Source organism: Aedes aegypti, chromosome 1 (genome assembly GCF_002204515.2).
Source record: "Aedes aegypti strain LVP_AGWG chromosome 1, AaegL5.0 Primary Assembly, whole genome shotgun sequence".
NCBI lineage: Eukaryota > Metazoa > Arthropoda > Insecta > Diptera > Culicidae > Aedes > Aedes aegypti.
The window spans coordinates 60,241,851-60,260,829 of NC_035107.1; the positions used below are offsets into that span (position 1 = coordinate 60,241,851).

Below are 18,979 nucleotides of genomic sequence, written 5' to 3' on the forward strand. Positions count from 1 at the left end.
GTTTTTTTTCTCTTAAACATACTCTAATAAACCCTCCCCTAAATTTAATAAAAATAAGTGTAGTAATACATTTCTGAAATCAACAAACTCCTATTAAAATAACTTTACTTGCAAATCGCACATTAATTGTATCTAGAATCTAGAATAAAAACATAAAAATATATAAACGAACTTCTTTCAAAGAAAACTCCACGAATTTTTGAGAAAAATGTACTTGTATGATTTAGAAAATTTATTTCAGCTCGAATAAATTAAATATAGTTTAAAAAATAGTTGAAGGTAATTTCTTGAATGATTTTAACGAAAAATCAAGAAGAATTTCTGATAGATCCTCTGTAGAAATGTCTGGTAGATGACCAAAAATTTCACAAAACATATCTAATATTCTATATAATTTCAGGAGCAATTTAGAGTGAAAGTCTCTTACTTGTAGTGTATTCGATTCACCATAACATTTATAACATTTGTTTTGAATTGAGCTGGAAATCTTGAAAAGAAATTCTTGAATTCTATGGATGAAATCGTAATGCATGATGGTTAGATTCGTCTAATTTTGATTTGAGACCCAACTCTATTCGCTAAGCTCAAACGCATCTGACAATGCACTAGGCGAGAGCTCTTGCTCTGAGCTTTCGTGAAAAGCCCTCCCATTCATGTCCCACGTTTTTCCACCCATATACTCTCTTTTAATTCGTCTCCACAGAGAGAGGGCCGTCGAGAGAAACCACCCAAAATCCACTCTCCGCACAGCAAACCGAACGATCTTCGCCCAAACTTCGTCAGAACACGAGCCCCCAAATCGCTCTCCACAAAGACTCCATCGTGTTTGTGGCGAGCAGCCCCAACCAGCATTGTTGATGGGTGAAATGACCGCCTGCTCTCGCCCTCGCGATCGCGCTCGGTTCAGTCGAGTTCGGACAGTGCAACGCAGAGGTGCACCTGTTTGCTGAGCTCCCCTCCTGCTCCTTGAGGTGGTGTTCTGGTTGTATGCTTTCTCCAAATAGGGGATCGCGTGGTAACGTTAGAGGTTAGCTTTCACAGAGAGCTTCCCCCATTATCCCGTCGTCAGCTGTTCGATTCTACCTTTGGGCCTGCTTTGTGAGTAAGAAGCTCGCGCGCCGTTCACCGTTATAATCATCGGCCACCTAGTAGTCGTCTAGTTGGTCGCGCGCGATTCGTTTTTGTGTCCGTGTATGTGTGTGTGAGGGAGAGACTGTCGTCGATTGTGGTGAAGTGGGGGCCAAAGACTTCGTCTTTGTAATGGATCTGAATGTCGCGAGGGCTTCCCGCTGACTTTCCCACTGTCGGTTGACTGTGCTTCTGCTGTTGAGTCCCCGCGGGAAGAAAGCGAATGAGTGTGTGGTGACCTCTTGCTCGGAGGGAAGAAATTGTTTCGCGTGTTTCGTGGAAAAAACAAAAACAAAGTAGGCAAGTGTGCACTTGGTGGAGAAATTTTGCGCGCACAGGAAGAATAAGGTGCGCAAATGTGTGCATTTCTGAGTTTTGGGTGAATTCAGTGAAAACGTTCGTCGTCTAATGAGACGTTGAAGTTGAATAAAATATTTCGACGAGGATTTGGTTGTGTCTTTTGTGGGAATTCGTCAGGAACGAGAAACCTCATTAACCGTTCGATTACTACTTTAATGTGAAAGGTGAACGTGTGGTCTGGAAACGAGAAGTGAGATAAAGTGCATTGCGGTGAGAGCTATTAAGAAATCGTGTTTCGGGAAACATTGCGCAGCCTACTTAGAACAATCGCAGTCATTGAGGATCGGAAAGTATTTGGCCTACTGCAACCGAAGACGGTGATCAAGGTTTTTTTTTCTGCACTGAAGAGCAGAAGGCGGAACACATTCTACACACGAAGTAACAGTTTCTTCGACGTAACCTTCTGGTTGAAGCGCAGCTGCTGGGTAGTTTGTTGGATTGGAGGAAAACAGAAAAAAAAACTAAACTTCCTCTGCGCTTCTAGGAGCAGGCAACCTCATCTGGTGCGCGCTTCCAGTTTTCTTCGTTTTCAAGAGCAAGCGGTAAGTTTTATTGAGAGATCGGCTTAATGGTCCATATTTAATGGGGGCCTCTTCTGGAGCTGGAGCATATCTATCTACTCGGCGTGCGATTGCTTGCGCTTACTTCCTTTCCAAACCCGTTCGTTTTGCTCTGTTGTTGGGCTTGGAATGCATACATGATTCCGATTCGACATGGGCACATTCGGGCAGGGGGGAGCGATCCTAGCAGAATGTAAGGATAAAAAGGATTTATTTGACATGTTTTAGTTTTCCCTATTAGTGTCATCTAAAATATTACATTTATTTCCTTCATCTTGGTGTTCTGTGTCAGTTAACACTATATTAACAATATATTACTTTTCATTTGCGGTGGCACTTCAGAATGTTTACAGGTAAATTGAAATTACCTGAATGTAAGAAAATGCTTTTTCACCAACTCAACCTAACATAACATAAAATACGAAGGTTTTATCGTGGCTATATGTAGAAGACTACAATAATATTTGTTTTTTTTTTAAATTAACGATAATTTTAGTCGAAATTTGCTCCAATGTTTCTACATTGGATATTATGTGTAACTCATTAGTACTTTACCAGAAAGGGTTCTTGAAAAACATCTTCAAAACATAATTTTTTAATCATCATTTTACAACAGCCCTACAACACAGTCGGCCTCAAAATTATTTGTAGATTGAAAGTTTGTTCTTAAGACAAACATTTTCATATAATGTTAAACGCCATATGATTCATTCGGTTTTCTTTTAAAGATACACAAATATTTATATTTCAAAATAGATTGATTCAAAACCTGAGAATCAACTGGTTTCTACCGATTAATATTATTTTATACAAATTGTTATAAACATAGGGTGTTTTAACACTTTTGTAGCTGTATTTAATGAACAAAATCTAATCCACGTTCTCTATTAACATTCTTCAATCCAGTTGCAACTGAAATGATGTCAAACTACTCACTAGTAGATTGATTGTGAATTTCTATGTGTTTCTTCTTCTTTCTGGGACAGAGCCTCCTTCTCAGCCTAATGTTCTTAAGAGCACTTACACAGTTATTAACTGACAGCTTTCTTTGCCGGTTGACCAATTTTGAATTCGTATATCAAGCATGAAGATACTCTATGCCAAGCCTGTCCAACTTCTTTAATCCGCGGGCCAAATCACAGAAACGATTTTGTGTAGTGGGCCATGTTTTTGAATGCATTCGTATAAAATCTGAAAAAGGCAGTAAATGAAGCAAATTCCTTTTGGAAAAAATCGAAAAAAAAAGAATGCTGCTGGATTTTGGGAAAGTTCCTTTGAGTATCATGCAATAATCTTGCCAATGATATTTTGGACAATTTACCAGATTTTTAGATCCTGTTAAAACAATGCCCAGGATTTTATAAAAAAAACATACTCAGGATTCTGCCAGAATCCTACCTAGTATTATTTGAAATCCTGCATTGGTTACTTTGAGAATCGTGTTCCGGAATGTGTGAAAATCCTGATTAAGTATATGTGAAAATCTTGGTCAAAATAAAGAATAATGTCCAGGATTTTTCAAGAATTGTGCTTAGGATTCCTACAGAATGTCACCAAATATTAATTTCAAAATCTTATCTTGAAATGTTTGAGAATGCTGTCCAGGATGTCGAAAGAAACCTGTTCATAATTATATTATGAATTCAGCTTAGATTATATCAAAATACCTTACCATTACCATAGATTTTTGAAAATTACGCATTGAATTAGATGAAATGATTTTCCTAGAAGTCTATGGAATTCTATTGAAGATTATGTGAGAATCCTGATTACGTTATTCGTGAAAGTCGTGTCCACAATTCTTTGGGAATCCTGTCAAAGATTTCGTGATAAGTAGTCTATTTTTTAAAATCCTGCCAAAATTCAGTATAAATCACTCCCAAAAGTTGGTAAGCATCATTTCTAGGATTTTGTGAGAATATTAGCATATGATTCAGTGAAATTATATTAGAAAATTGAGCCTTTTGACAATAACTTTTATACAGGCATCATTAATTGAATAATTAAAGAAGTCAACCAAGCCCGCTTTTCTGCCATTTTTATTCTTCTCCGATCAAAAATAGTCCTATTTAAGGGGGCAGGATCCGTCATTGATTTCGGAATTTTCAAAAGCAGTTTTTTCGTTTAAAATCAAGAAAATTTACTGGAAAATGTGTTCACTGTATTTTATTCTCCAACCGAAACACAGTGAACACATTTTCATCGAATAATTTTTAGTTTTGAACAGAAAAACTGCTTTGGAAGTTTCGATCATGACGATGATTACGATGACGGAGCGTTGATCGTTAAGCATGCAGGGCGAATTAAAGTGCTATTCGGATACTTGGGCATGGCAAAAAAAATGTTGTAATCCTAAAATCGTCAATCTTATAAACTGTTTTTTATTTTCATTATGAATCAAATCGATCTTCTCAAATTAGATTTATGTGGAGAACAGTTTTACCCGTTATCAAAGCTTGTAATTAACTAGATCTTTTTAAAATTTGAAATTACTTTTTTAAATAATACAAAAAAAAGCGCTTAAGAAGATTCGAAAAAATAATTAAAATTTCTACTTCAAGTTGGTAGAATAGTCAGCAAGCTAAATATGAGAAGAATCCTTAATCTCTCCAAGGGCCGCACAAATTGAGGCCGTACGTTGGGTTGCCCTGCTCTGTGCCCTAAAAAATAGAGAAAATTGTCAACCCGAATAGGTCCTAGACCAGTGGGATTTGAACCTACTGCTACTACCCACCCCTGCTGAATAGCTGCGTGTTTATCGCTACGGCTATGGGGCCCTCTTTTCACGTGTTACCTGTTTACATATTTAAGGCTTGGGCTCCATTAGACTATTATCAGCAACCAAAACCGCAGAAGACAGATGTTTATGGTAGAACCAAAACCTTCTGAAAAACTGTGTAAATATTCAAACTGAAACACGTTGAAATCACTAGCGCCGCCACACAACGTTTTGTATCAAACAGTGATGAATCTTGAAATATTTCATATTGACCACTGACGTCGTCATGGGAATATAGCGACAGCGCCACTACGGTATTACTTGTGTTACCCTTTAAAATTACCGCTAATTGTCTTATACAGTTTTATAATCGGACTTAAACGTCTGTTAGCTGTGCTAAAATGGAACATTTTCTGGCAAAACACTTCAATGAAAACTTTCAGACGATTCTATGTTCTGTTAGCTTCAGTCTGATACAATCTTCAAGATTGAGCCAACAAGATTTATTATTTATCACCAGATTTACCAATGATTGAAATTAATACCACAGATAACAGATGTTTATGCTAGAACAAAAAATCGTCTGAAAACTTGTGTAAATACTCAAACTAAAACACGTTGAAAACACTAGCGCCGCCACACAACGTATTGCTGCAATCAGTGGTGAATATAAGTATCTTGAAATGTTTCATATTCACCACAGACATCAGCATGGGAACTTAGCGATAACAGCGCCACCACAATGTTGCTACTTGTCTTGCCACTTAAAATCACCATTTATTGTCTTACACAGTTTTACAATCGGACTTAAACATCTGTTTTCTGTGTTAATACGGTCCAAAAAGCGTTTAATTTCGGGTTGCCAATAATAGAAAATTAGCTTAACCTGCAGTGCTAATGGGGGGGGATTGCCGAAGAAAACGAGACTGTCCACAATACACACTCATATGAATGTTCGGAGCATGATTTAAATAAACGTTTCAAAACAAAATTCGGCTATTCTGCCGATGTGAATCGATAGAGATTTGAGTTAACGCGCAAATATAAACAATCAAACAAATAAGTTGTCTTCGTATGTTAGAGATAATTGTAAAAGAAGCGCGTCATTGGCGTAGACTGTCGAGAATACGTAAATTCTTTGGGAGTTATGTTGAAGAGCTAGTCCGCTAAGACCACGCAGATCCTAGCGAGGCTAGCCCGTCCACATCCGATTGCAAATCACAAGGAAATACAATACAGTAGATGTCTCCTTCAGTGCGCATCGTACCTTCGTGCTGTGCGTACACGAATTCTCTCTGCTCTTGGAAGTTTTCTTAAAAAACTACCTAAAGCAATAATACAGTACTTTTCAGTGCTACAAAAACGGTACTTTTCAGTGCTACTAAAACAGTACTTTTCAGTACTATTTTTTCTACTATTGCTACCTTTACGATCCTTGTTTGGACCCATGTCTTCGATTTTTCGTTGGACCCGTTGGCGAAAGCTAGCGGTGGTAATCCTTCTTGGACACCGTCTAGGGAAAAAACCTATCGAAGGTCACGTCTTCTTTCGTTTATTAACTAAACATGGTATCAACAACTAACAAACGGAAGGGTGAATCTCTGAATTCACTACTTCCTTCCAAAAAAGTGGGTTTTAAAACTGTCACTACACGTGGCAAGAATGGAAGAAAGGACGCTTCCCCGGAATGCGAAGTTTCTTCCAAGGGTGAAATGAATAATTGTATCGAAATGAGCAATCAGTTCGATGCTCTAGACAAATTTTCCGAACACCAAATCGAAGCAGCCTTAAGCCCAGGCTCTTGGATTCAAGTGAGGAAGCAAAGAGTGCCGCCTATCGTGGTCAGTTGTTCCGAATTTGGGGGATTTAGGCAGGAGATCTTGAACTCCATTAGGGGAATCAAGGTTTCCTTCCAAATCGCAAAGAAAGGAGACTGTCGCGTTTGGCCGGAAACTCTTAAAGATCGTGAACTTCTTCTCAAACATCTTGAAGAGAAGAAGCACAATTTTTTTACTTATGAAGACAAAACTGAACGTTTGTTCAAAGTTGTCTTGAAAGGTCTCTCAAGTGACTATAAGTCACCTGAAGAGATCAAAGATGGAATAAATGATATACTTGGATTTTCTCCAGTCCAAGTAATCATTATGAAAAAGAGAACCCAATCTGGCATGGTTCGGAAAGGGCTTTCTCAAGAATTTTATTTAGTTCACTTTAACAAAAAAGAATTAAATAATATTAAAGCTTTAGAAAAAGCAAAACTTATGTTCGATGTCCGTGTGACGTGGGAACATTTCCTGAAACCTGGAGGAAATTACCAGAACCCCACTCAATGCCGTCGGTGGCAAAAGTGGGGTCATGGTACAAAAAATTGTCGCATGGATGCTAAATGCATGATTTGCAGAGGTTCTTTTCACGCCAAAGACGTCTGTCCAGTGAAGGAAGATACCACCAAGTTCATATGCTGTAATTGCGGGGCTAACCATAAGTCCAATTTTTGGAATTGCCCTTCACGCAAAAGGGTCATTGAGGCTCGTGCCAGGCAGATGAAAGATAATATCCGTTACGATAACGGTCGTTTCCGGAATTTGCCTGGTAGAGTATCGAACAATGCTCATTTTTCAGTTAACGATCGCTTGATCATGAATCATACCCATCAGGAAGATCATAATCATGCTCATTCACAAACTAATTTTAATCCGTCGGGTAGCCGTTCGAATCTTTCAATTTCGAATGTATCTACCCACGGTAAATCCTTTGCCGATATCGTAGCAGGAAATTCGAACTCCTCCCCTGTTCGATCCATGGGTACCGATTCTACTTGTTTCAAATCAAATGGAAAAAACCCTACCGCCACAGGTAACTCCACTTCTTCGTCTACCGGAAATTCTAATGGGAAATCATCAAATGTACCCACTTCAAGTGATATGTCTGCCTCTGATTTTAATTTTCCAACTGAACAATTGAATCTAATGATTGATGCAATGTTCAAAGCCACCGCTATGACTAAAGCAGTCCAAGTAGGTGTAAAATTTACAAATCAAATTGTTATTGGATTACGTTTTTCTAATGGATCCAAATAATAATTTAAGTATTTTAAATTGGAATGCTCGTTCTCTGAATGGTAAAGAGGACGAGCTGTTTAATTTTCTTACGGTTAATAACGTGCATATAGCAGTTATTACCGAAACGTATTTAAAACCTGGATCTAAACTCAAAAGAGATCCTAACTTTTTTGTTTATCGTAATGATCGACTTGATGGGGCATGTGGGGGAGTTGCAATCATCATTCATAGGCGTATAAAACATCAACTGTTTTCATCATTTGAAACTAAAGTTTTTGAAACTTTAGGTGTTTCTGTTGAAACACAGTTTGGTAAATATACTTTCATAGCTGCCTATTTGCCTTTTCAATGCTCTGGGCAGCAAGTTAATTTGCTCCAAACTGACTTGCGTAAATTGACTCGCAATAAGTCAAATTTTTTTGTCATTGGTGACTTTAATGCCAAACATCGGTCATGGAATAATTCTCAAAGTAATTCCAACGGCAGGATTTTTATTTGATGAGTGCTCTTCAGGATATTTCTCAATTCAATACCCTGATAGCCCTACATGTTTTTCCTCTTCTAGAAATCCATCTACGATTGATTTGGTCTTAACCGACTCTAGTCATCTTTGTAGCCAACTGATTACTCATGCTGATTTTGATTCTGATCATGTCCCTGTTACATTTCAAATATCCCAAGAAGCGATTCTCAATCCTATCAGCTCCACTTTAAATTATTTACGAGCCGACTGGAATATATATAAAACGTATGTTGACTCTAATCTTGATGTTAACATTTCTTTAGAAACTAAACTTGATATTAACAATGCTCTTGAAACTTTAACAAGTTCCATTGTTGAAGCCCGGAGCATTGCAATTCCAAAATGTGAAGTAAAATTTGAATCCGTGATTATAGACGATGATCTTAAACTCTTGATCCGTCTTAAAAACGTGAGGAGAAGGCAATTTCAAAGCACTCGCGATCCTGCTATGAAAATTATATGGCAGGATTTGCAGAAAGAAATCAAGAAACGTTTTGCTCAATTAAGAAACAAAAATTTTGAAAATAAAATTTCTCAATTGGACCCTGGCTCTAAGCCCTTTTGGAAATTATCTAAAATCTTGAAAAAACCTCAGAAGCCAATATCGGCATTGAAAGAGGAAAACAAATTATTACTAACTAATTGCGAAAAAGCTCAAAAACTTGCTATGCAGTTTGAAAGTGCGCACAATTTTAATTTAGGACTTACTAGTCCAATTGAAAATGAAGTTACTCAGGAGTTCGAAAATATTCTCAATCAAGAGAACGTTTTCGAAAATGCCTGGGAGACTGATTTGGAAGAAGTGAGAACTATTACTAAAAAATTCAAAAACATGAAAGCTCCTGGCGATGATGGAATTATCTACATCCTCATCAAGAAACTTCCAAAAAGTAGCTTATCATTTTTAGTTGATATATTTAACAAATGTTTTCAATAAGCATATTTTCCTGACAAATGGAAAAATGCTAAGGTTGTTCCAATTTTAAAACCAGACAAAAATCCTGCAGAAGCTTCTAGCTATCGTCCAATCAGTTTGCTTTCCTTCATCAGTAAACTTTTTGAAAAGGTTATTTTGAACAGAATGATGGCCCACATCAACGAAAATTCAATTTTTGCCAATGAACAGTTCGGATTCCGCCATGGACATTCGACCACTCATCAACTTTTACGTGTAACAAATTTGATCCGTTCCAACAAATCTGAAGGCTACTCTACTGGTCTTGCTCTTCTAGACATAGAAAAAGCATTCGACAGTGTTTGGCATGAAGGTTTGATTGTAAAATTAAAAAACTTTAATTTTCCAACATACATTGTTAAAATAATTCAAAGTTATCTGTCAAATCGTACACTTCAGGTTAATTATCAGAACTCCAGATCTGAAAGATTTCCTGTAAGAGCTTGTGTTCCCCAAGGCAGCATTTTGGGACCAATATTATACAATATTTTCACATCTGACTTACCTGAGTTACCTCAGGGATGTCAAAAATCTTTGTTTGCGGATGACACAGGCCTCTCCGCCAAAGGACGAAGCCTGCGTGTCATCTGTAGTCGATTGCAAAAAAGTTTGAATATTTTTTCTTCATACTTGCAAAAATGGAAGATTTCTCCTAATGCTTCCAAAACTCAACTAATAATATTCCCACATGAACCAAAAGCTCTTTATTTGAAACCTTCAAGTAGACATGTTGTCACGATGAGAGGGGTTCCAATAAATTGGTCAGATGAAGTTAAGTATCTAGGGCTCATGCTAGATAAGAATTTAACTTTCAAAAATCACATTCGAGCCAAATGTAATAAATATGTAAAATGTCTCTATCCCCTTATTAATAGAAAATCAAAACTTTGTCTTAAGAACAAGCTTTTGATATTCAAACAAATTTTCAGGCCAGCCATGTTGTATGCTGTACCAATATGGACTAGCTGTTGGAATACCAGGAAGAAAGCTCTGCAGAGAATTCAAAATAAAATTTTGAAAATGATTCTGAGGCTTCCTCCCTGGTATAGTACCAATGAGTTACATAGAATATCCAATGTTGAAACATTGGAACAAATGTCAAATAATATAATTTCAGGCAAAAATCGTTACAATCTTCTATTGCCACGATTAATGCGTTATATGTTTAGGTTAAGTTAGGTTGAGTATATTCAAAGCGTTTTTTTTTCTCTTATAAGCAGGTGAAATAAACTCACCTGTAAAAAATCTGAACTGCTACGGCAAATGAAATGTAATATGTTGTTAACAAAATGTTAATTAAATCTTAAATTTGTTTTACCAAATTAGGATGATAGTGTTGTCTAATAACACAGATGTCTCCTTCAACTGGGCAGCTAACTGACTGATACCTCAATCAGCAGCTGCAACTCTCTTTATTCAAACCAGGTAGGGGGGCTGGGGGCAAGAAGGACACCTTAAGATATATAGGTTTAAATCATGGTTGATTAGCACAATTTTTGAAGATTATTCCAGTGTAGGGGCAAGCTCAGCTCTTGTTCTAAATGATGTTATCGATAGATTTCAAAAATATAAGAAACACATGATGATTTGAGAACCACGAGGCACGGGGCAAGAGTGCCACTCGTATGGGGCAAGAAGACCACCAGAGCAAAATGCCACAAATTTTGTATATTATTATTTCCCCGCCTAAAGGATAAATTGTAGAGTAAGTAAAGATAAAAACTGAGGGATAAAAGTTGACTTATAGTTAAAAAGTAATTTAACGAAATTAATTTAGTTTTCATCTTATTTGACTGTAACAATAATAGTAAAAATTTTCAGAAACCATTTTGAATGTCGAAGATGGTTTATTTTGATTTTATTTAGTAGGAAACATTGATTGAATGCAATATTAAACAAGAAAAATAAAAGTTCCTTTTATATGAGAAAATTGCGGTGTCCCTCTTGCCCCATAAGACATACTGTTATTATACATGTAAAATTTAATGTCAAAAGGACTTTTTCGAAAAAAAGTCCTCACAGCTATATTAAACAATTGAAAATCATCAATACTGTGCGGAAAAATCAATATGTTTTGTATTTATTGGGAGTCAAACCTTGTTTTCCAGTCTTACATTCTTATAATATTTCGCATATTTTGCGTTGGTGAGTTCAAGACATTTTTCTATTTTTTTGTACTAAACATTTTTAACTGTAATATTTACACAACATTCAATTAGTACTCAATTTATACTTATCCTGCGTTAAACATCAAAAAATTGATTTGAACTACGTGAAATTAGAGGTGGCACTCTTGCCCCGGGTGCCCTTCTTGCCCCATGTCCCCCTATACATTTACAATTCATTATCCTACACAAACATCATACTTTAACAACAGCTTTTTTTATATATAGATTTGTGATTTATTCGCTGTCGGTGCCTGAAACGGTAAAATAAGATTCAAATTACTGATATTTATATAAAAAGATATGAGAAATTGGACAACCAAAAAATGATAATCTACAATCAACGCAGTGAAATTTTTTAACAGTTCTATAAACAATCTGAAATCACTGCCTACTAAGACCAAAGCATAAAATCTGTAGGCAAGAAATGTCAATATCGAATCACCCCCGCAGTAGCTTATCATTGCAGAATTTTCAGAAAGTATTTGGTAGAAAGCATCTGAAAGAAACCTTGTTGAAAATCCTTAAAAGGTCCAGGAACAACAGTAGCTCTAAAATACAACCAAAAGACCTTCTAGGAACATCAAGATTAGATGTGGGTGAAGCTTTCTGTGGAATTCATGAAAAACAGAAGGTTTTTGTTACCCTCAAGGAAAATTTGAGAAAATCGACTGCCATTTCACTGAACACTTTTGTCAACATATCCGCAAGAATTAACAAATCACAAACATATACAATATTTAGTAAATGGAAACCGAAATTATACTGTACCATTTAATTCCACTAGTGTTTTGTATCCTTTGACAGGTACGCGTATATGATATAGCGCTAATTTCATTTCAGTATGAATTGAAGCACATATTTTACAAAATGCCCCTGAAAATGACATAATTTCAAGCTGACCAACTAATCGAGCTGTTTGACATTTCGTTGTTAGCTTTTGATGTTTTTCAACAATTGGAATGATTTATGTTTCTCCTCTACTAATCGCATTACTACACTGATATCTTCTACATTCATTCTAATGCTATCTCAGAAGCAAAATATTCTATTTTTGGAAAAAAAACTTTGTCGATCTGTGCTGGTTTGTCCATTTTGGCCCTTCGGTCCAGAAGTTGGTTTTGCAAGTGATATGTGCTCTTTTTTATAAGAGGAGTCAAAAAATGAGATGCTCCAATAAGATGATGGTCTTACGGTTGGCCGCCATCTGCACAAGGTTAGGAAAGAGGCAAATGATTCCAAGACATTCTCAAGATACCACTTAAACTATTAAAAAAACAGGTGTGGGCGATTACCGATCGCAAACCTTTTTTTCTGGGCAAAGTGTTACATCTCCTGCAGCCATTCACACCCAATTGGGTGCGCATCGCAATCGATATCGATAACGCTAGGAAAAAAATTGGGCGAAGATATGCCCAGAAAGCGGGCGGACATAATTGAAAATGATAGCCATTACAGACGTTGTAATAGCTCTTTTGATGTGTAATGTGGTCCAGTTTCACGCGAGAATCATAAATTAGTACTTTTGATAGCTTTGAGCGATTGGAACACCTGTTGTTGGGTTTGAGAAATTTGATAGTGGATTAGGTACATTTATTTCCTACATTTTACAGTGGGAATAAGTTCGTCGATCTCTTTCCACAAGACCATCAAAAGCCGGAGAGCCCAAAACGGCTTTAAATAGAAAATCTCCTATAATTTATGACAAGGATTTAACATCCAGCGATAACTAGTGCGTAGCGCGTTTTTTGAGCATATGGTTGAAAGCATCCAAACCTACGCAACTAGGAGATAGAAGAAGATCTTCTCTTAATCACAATAAGCTTAAAACAAAAATAAGCACTTATAATGCACGACATTTTTCTTATAATGTCATCACATTTTTCATCACGTGGACTTCTTCCTCAAAACAGTTTTTGAGTTTGGAGAGTGAAAAGGCTCGAGCGGAGTGGTGATGAGAAATTTGAGACTAGATGGAGTTCATGATTATACTCGCAGCCTTCTGTTCAAAAGCCCAAAGCAATGACCATTAGAGGTTATCAATAACGCCCTAATGATGCCCAAAGTCTTCCTAAAATGCATCCAAGCAACCTGTTGCATTCCACGCGCTGCGATCGTTCTTCACCGCATTCATTGCACCGAACCTAAATCCGCACCCTCTAGAGTTGACCCACAAACATAGATAATACAGGCGCACACTCCATCTTCTCTCTAGTTCCAGGCGGAACAACAACAAAAAACAACTGCAAAAAACCGAGGCAGTAAACAGATACCGATTCTAATCCTCCCATCCGTGATGCCTCCTCATTCCCAGGCACGGTACATAAGCCAGGAAGGCCAAGCAAGAACTAGCGCTAGCGGTCCTCCTCCTACTCCAGTGTTCGCTTGTGTAAGCACTTCTTCTCGCAGCACCGCGCAACAAACTAGGTACGAGCTTCAACACAGCGAAACAACACAAAAACGACGACGACGAGCGCGCATCGCTCTCGTAATCGCCTCGGCTGCGCTGCTGTAACTCTGAACTAGATCGGGTTGAGTGCTGGTTGCACTGGAGTAGCTTGGTGGTGTAACTGGATGGGGCCAGGGGGTTTGCAAAACGGACGAGGTCAGTTGAAGGAAACATTTTCAGAATAGGAAAAGTAAGTCATTTGTAGTGTTCTATATGGAAAACATGCATATCGTGCATTAGGTTTCTAAAAATTTATGCAGAACTTCCTTGTATTTCATTTGAATTATCTGTATACAAAAGAAAAATCATAGCAATCATCAAGATACCGCTATTTACTTAATTAAGAGTTGCTGAATCCATTGCCGTTTTAAAAATCATCATAGCACGTCTAGTTTTTGAGGTATTGCCTGTTGAAATTTCATGCAAGTTTGATAGCTTGTATGGCAATTTATTTACTTAATTTGCCATAGAATGCTAACTTCATGTGTATAATAAGTATTGTTATACACATGAAATTAGAAAGTTGATATTACTGAATATTTTAATCCATCGCTGGATACATTTTAATCATGTTCATCAAAACAATGGTAGAGTCTCAAAGCTCTTTCCCAATTTTAGTACGAAATGCTTAAGTTTATCACAGAAACACATGTTTACTAATTTTTGAATGCTTGCCAAAAAACATTTTTTTCTGATGTTAATTTAAACTAATTTAAACTGATGTTAGTTTAAACTAAAATTTTGAGTGTATATTTTTTACGTGTCCTATCCGAAATTTCAGATAGGAACAACCCCAGTGTTAAAAAGTTTTTGTCGACTAAGTGAACGTCAAACATGATCATAAGTGTCAAGGTTCAAAGTCGGACCCAATTTTTAAAGTAAGGTTCAAATATGATGTATTCATTGACTTCCCTGGGCAGTATTATCGTACCTCCCACGCGATATATGAATGCGTAAATGGAAAACTTGACAAAGAAAGCTCTCAGTTAATAACTGTGGAAGTGCTCATAAGAACTAGAGATGGGCAAAATGGAACATTTTGAGAGCGAATCGTAGATGACTCACTTTATGAGTCGAGTATGGCAAAATGACTCAACTGGAGTGACTGTCAATAAAAAATATGCTCTACACGACTTGTAGTAGTAGCAAGACCAGGCTCTGTTGTGTTATTTAATAAAAGCAAGTTTTATCAAAAAATTTAGTACCTTATTGGAGCGTCATCAATATTTACATGCTATGCCATGTAAACTTCATTGACATGTCGTGTGAACTTCAATGATACGTCATGTAATCCAGCAGGACCCTTTGAGATTACACGACATATAACACCAATTTACACGATCCCAAACTTAAGTTTACATGACGCATAATTGGGTCCTAAAACTTTTAATGAAATCTTGTTTTATTCAATAACACGAAAGAGCATGTTACTGCAACTATTTTAGCAATTTTCCCCGCTCAAATAACGGCTATATCATGTTTTAACTTTAATTTAAAAATTAGGTCCATAAATGAACCTTGACACTTTTGATCAGTTTGTCGTTCGTTTAGTCGACAAAAACACCACGGGGGTTTTAGTTTTAAGACTGGGGTTGTTCCTATCTGACCAGGCCCATAGTGGTTTTCACGCCCAATAGTATGGGTACCCTAGTGTAGATGTAGTTGTGAACCTTAGAGGAAAACAATATGCACTCAGTCTCGAAAAACACGCAGAGAACGGGTTTAAATTTTTCAAATTGGGTAATATTTCCATATGCATTTTGGTGAGTCTGAAAAGCGTGTGCAAGTTTCTTTGAGGAAAACAAAAACAAACTGTGTATGACGAGCGTATGCTAGTCTACGTGTGTTCAAATGTCACTAAGCTCTATGGCACGGGACGACTTTTAGCGTAGTCAACATCTCCATGTGTTTACTCATTTTCGGGTGATTTGAATCGAGAGTGTAATCAGAATGCGAAGGTTTGTTTAATGTTTATGGTCCATAATCGAGCAAGTTTCGCAATCAAATCACTGATTGCTTGCTTGGAGGCTTGCAGGATGCCTTTTATCGTTTGCTCTCCTTCCAAAACCATCGAAATGTTGAATGTGCTTCATCTATTTGGCCCATTATTAGCTGATTTAACAATATCAAAAATTTATTATCAAACCATAGCAAACAATTAAACAAAACAATGGTCTTTATTTTCACAGTTCTTACAACTGACAGTGGGCGATATTTACTTATCGCCCGGGACATCCTGACTACGAAGAACATCGTGTATCGATATATGGTTGTCATGGGCCTGTATCTGACATATCGGAAGGGACACGGAAAACAAAATATACACAAAATTTGAGTTCAAATCTAAAAAAATGTTTTTTGGGCTTAAACCAACGGAAAACATTAGAAAATTGAGTAAACATGTGTTTTTGGCCTAAACTTAAGCGTTTGGCACTACAATTGGGACAGGGCTTTAGGACCCTATTGTTACTATTACAACTTATATGTAGATAAGGTAGATGCTACAATTTCTGCGAATCACTCTCGTCTGACAACTCGCGTATAATCACGTCAACGACGGCTCAGGTTGACAGCTCGGCTTTCGAAGGGCTGCTCGTTGTTTGCAGCTTCGACGCGACGAGTGGTTCCATCGTGACACTCATACTGAAGGAATACTTAAGCTTTGTACTGATTGTACTGTCTGTAGGGATGTTGCACGATCATCAACGTCAGCATTTCAAATTGAAGCATCGGCGTCCCATGAACTGCCGATACAGATGGATGGCGAGTCAAAATGCGTGAATGGCGTGAATGTACACTCAGAAATAAAAATAGTCACAGAATTACTAAACATTATGCAGTAATGACTATTTTCTATCTTCCTCTCTTTCATTCTGCTGTGAATTTCTACACTAAATGTAATTTCGCCTGGGTTGAAGCTTAGCTATGCGTCAACCCAGGCGAATTGACAAATAGGAACAAAATTCCCTGCAGATTGAAAGAGAGGCAGATATAGAATAGTCATAAAATTCTAAAATTTAGTAATTCTGTGACTACCCGTGTTTCTGAGTGTAAGTAATGTGCTTCTATATATTTCACAATCATTTTCCCACAATCTTTAATCTATTTCTTTAGCAAATTCACCAGCAGTTCTACCTGTGATACCATAAAAGCACAACAAGGAAATTCTCCAGAGATTGTACCAGGAATCCCTATAAGAATTACATCAGGAATTTCACCAGTAATTTCTCCTCGAATTTAAGCTTGAGTTCGTCCAGGAATTCCATCTGGATCCATCCATTTCTAGAGATCTATCAAGAATTTCACGAAGGATTCCATCAGGAGTCCTTCTAGGAATTCTATTGGAAGTTCCTCTAGGAGAGGAGTTCCTCGGAAGTTTCTCTAGAGATTCCTTCAAAAGTTCTTCTGGGGATTTCATAAGAAATTCTTCTAGGGATTCCATCAGGTGTTGCTTTAGGGATTCCATCTGGAATTCTTCCAGGGATTCCATCCATCTCAACTCCTCTGGGATTCCATCAGAAGTTTCTCTAGAAACTCCATCAGAAGTTGCTCCAGGGATTCCATCTGGTGTTAATTCAGAGATTCCACCTGGAATTCCTGCATGGGATTCTTTCAGGAGCTCCTCTACGGATTCCATCAAAAGTTCCTTCAGAGATTCCCCCAGGGATTCTATTAGGAGTTTTTTTTAGGGCTTCCATCAGGAGTTCCTCCAATGATTCCATCAGGAGTTCGTTTAAGAGTATCCTTAGGAATTTCTCCAAGAGTTCCTATAAGATATCTATCAGAAGTACCTTTAGGGCTTCCACCAGAGTTTTTCTGGGAATTTCATTAGGAGTTAATCCAGGGATTCTATCAAGAGCTGCTTCAGAGATTATATCTGGTGTTCTACCAGAGAATATATCAGGAGCTCCTCAAGGAATTCCATCTGAATTTCTTCTAGAGGTATGATAAGAACTTCCACCAGGGATTTTATCAGGAATTTCTCCGAGAATTTCGTCAGGAGTTCCTATAGGGATTCCATCAGAAGTTCCTTTAGAGATTCCTTCAGGGGTTCTTTCAGAAGATTCTCTAGGATTTTCATCGAGAGTTCCTTCGGAGATTGCACCCGGAATTTATCTAGAGATTATATTAGGGGTTCCTCAGGATTTCGTTTTTTTGGATTTTATAAGGAGCTTCCCCAAGTATATTATCAGGAATCCCTCAATGGATTTCATCAAGAGTTCCTATTGGGGTCCCGTCAGGAGTTCCTTCAGAGATTCCATTAGGAGTTCCTCCAGTTCTTCTAGAGGTTACAGCAGGAGTTCCTCTAGGGATTTTTTCAGGAGTTCTAGGGATTTTATTAGGAGTTCCTACCTGGAATTCTATCAAGAGTTTCGCTAGCGATTCATCAGAAGTTCCTTCGAAGGATTTCATGAGAAGTTCTTCCATAGATTCCATTAGGAGTTTCTGCAGGAATTGCAGAAGTTCTTGAATAGATTCTTTTAGAAATACTTCTAAGATAATACTTCTAAGACTTCATTATAAAATCCTGGGATTCTATCATGAACATCTTCTGGGATTCGATCAGAAATTCTGTCAGAGATTCTATCAGGAATTCTTCTAAAGGTTCCTTCGGGAATTCCATCTGGGATTATTCTGGGTTTCATCAGGCTATTTAACACGGATTTTTTTCCCAAAATTTATTAAAGAATTCTACCAGAATTTTCTTCCAGGGGTTTTTCTGAGGAATTCTTCAAGAGATTTCTTCCGGAATTAATCAAGGCATGCCTCCCGAAGTTCCTCAAGTAATTAATGTTGGAACTCTTCTCGGAATATCTTCAAAGATACTCGAGGGTTATCAGGAATTCCTCCAGGGAGTTTACCACAAATTTCTTATAAGGAGTTAACCAGGAATTAGGGAATCCATCGGTATATCCTCTAGTGACTCTATCAGAAGTTCCTCCTGTGATTCAAAAAAGGAATTCCTTTAGGGATTCCTCCAAGAGTTCCTTCAGTAATTCCAACTAAAATTACCCACATAAATCCTCTAAGGATTTCACCAGAGGTTACTCCATGGAT

At 37.4% G+C, this 18,979-nt stretch overlaps 1 protein-coding gene across 1 annotated transcript in view; it reads left to right on the forward strand.

Moving 5' to 3' along the window:
- The first annotated feature begins 895 nt into the window (after window positions 1-895).
- Window positions 896-18,979, forward strand: part of LOC110681571 — a 263,128-nt gene continuing 245,044 nt past the window's right edge. Inside the window, exon 1 of the mRNA XM_021857686.1 lies at window positions 896-2,030. The gene's annotated coding sequence lies outside the window, so the exon portion shown is untranslated. The remainder of the gene's footprint in view (window positions 2,031-18,979) is intronic.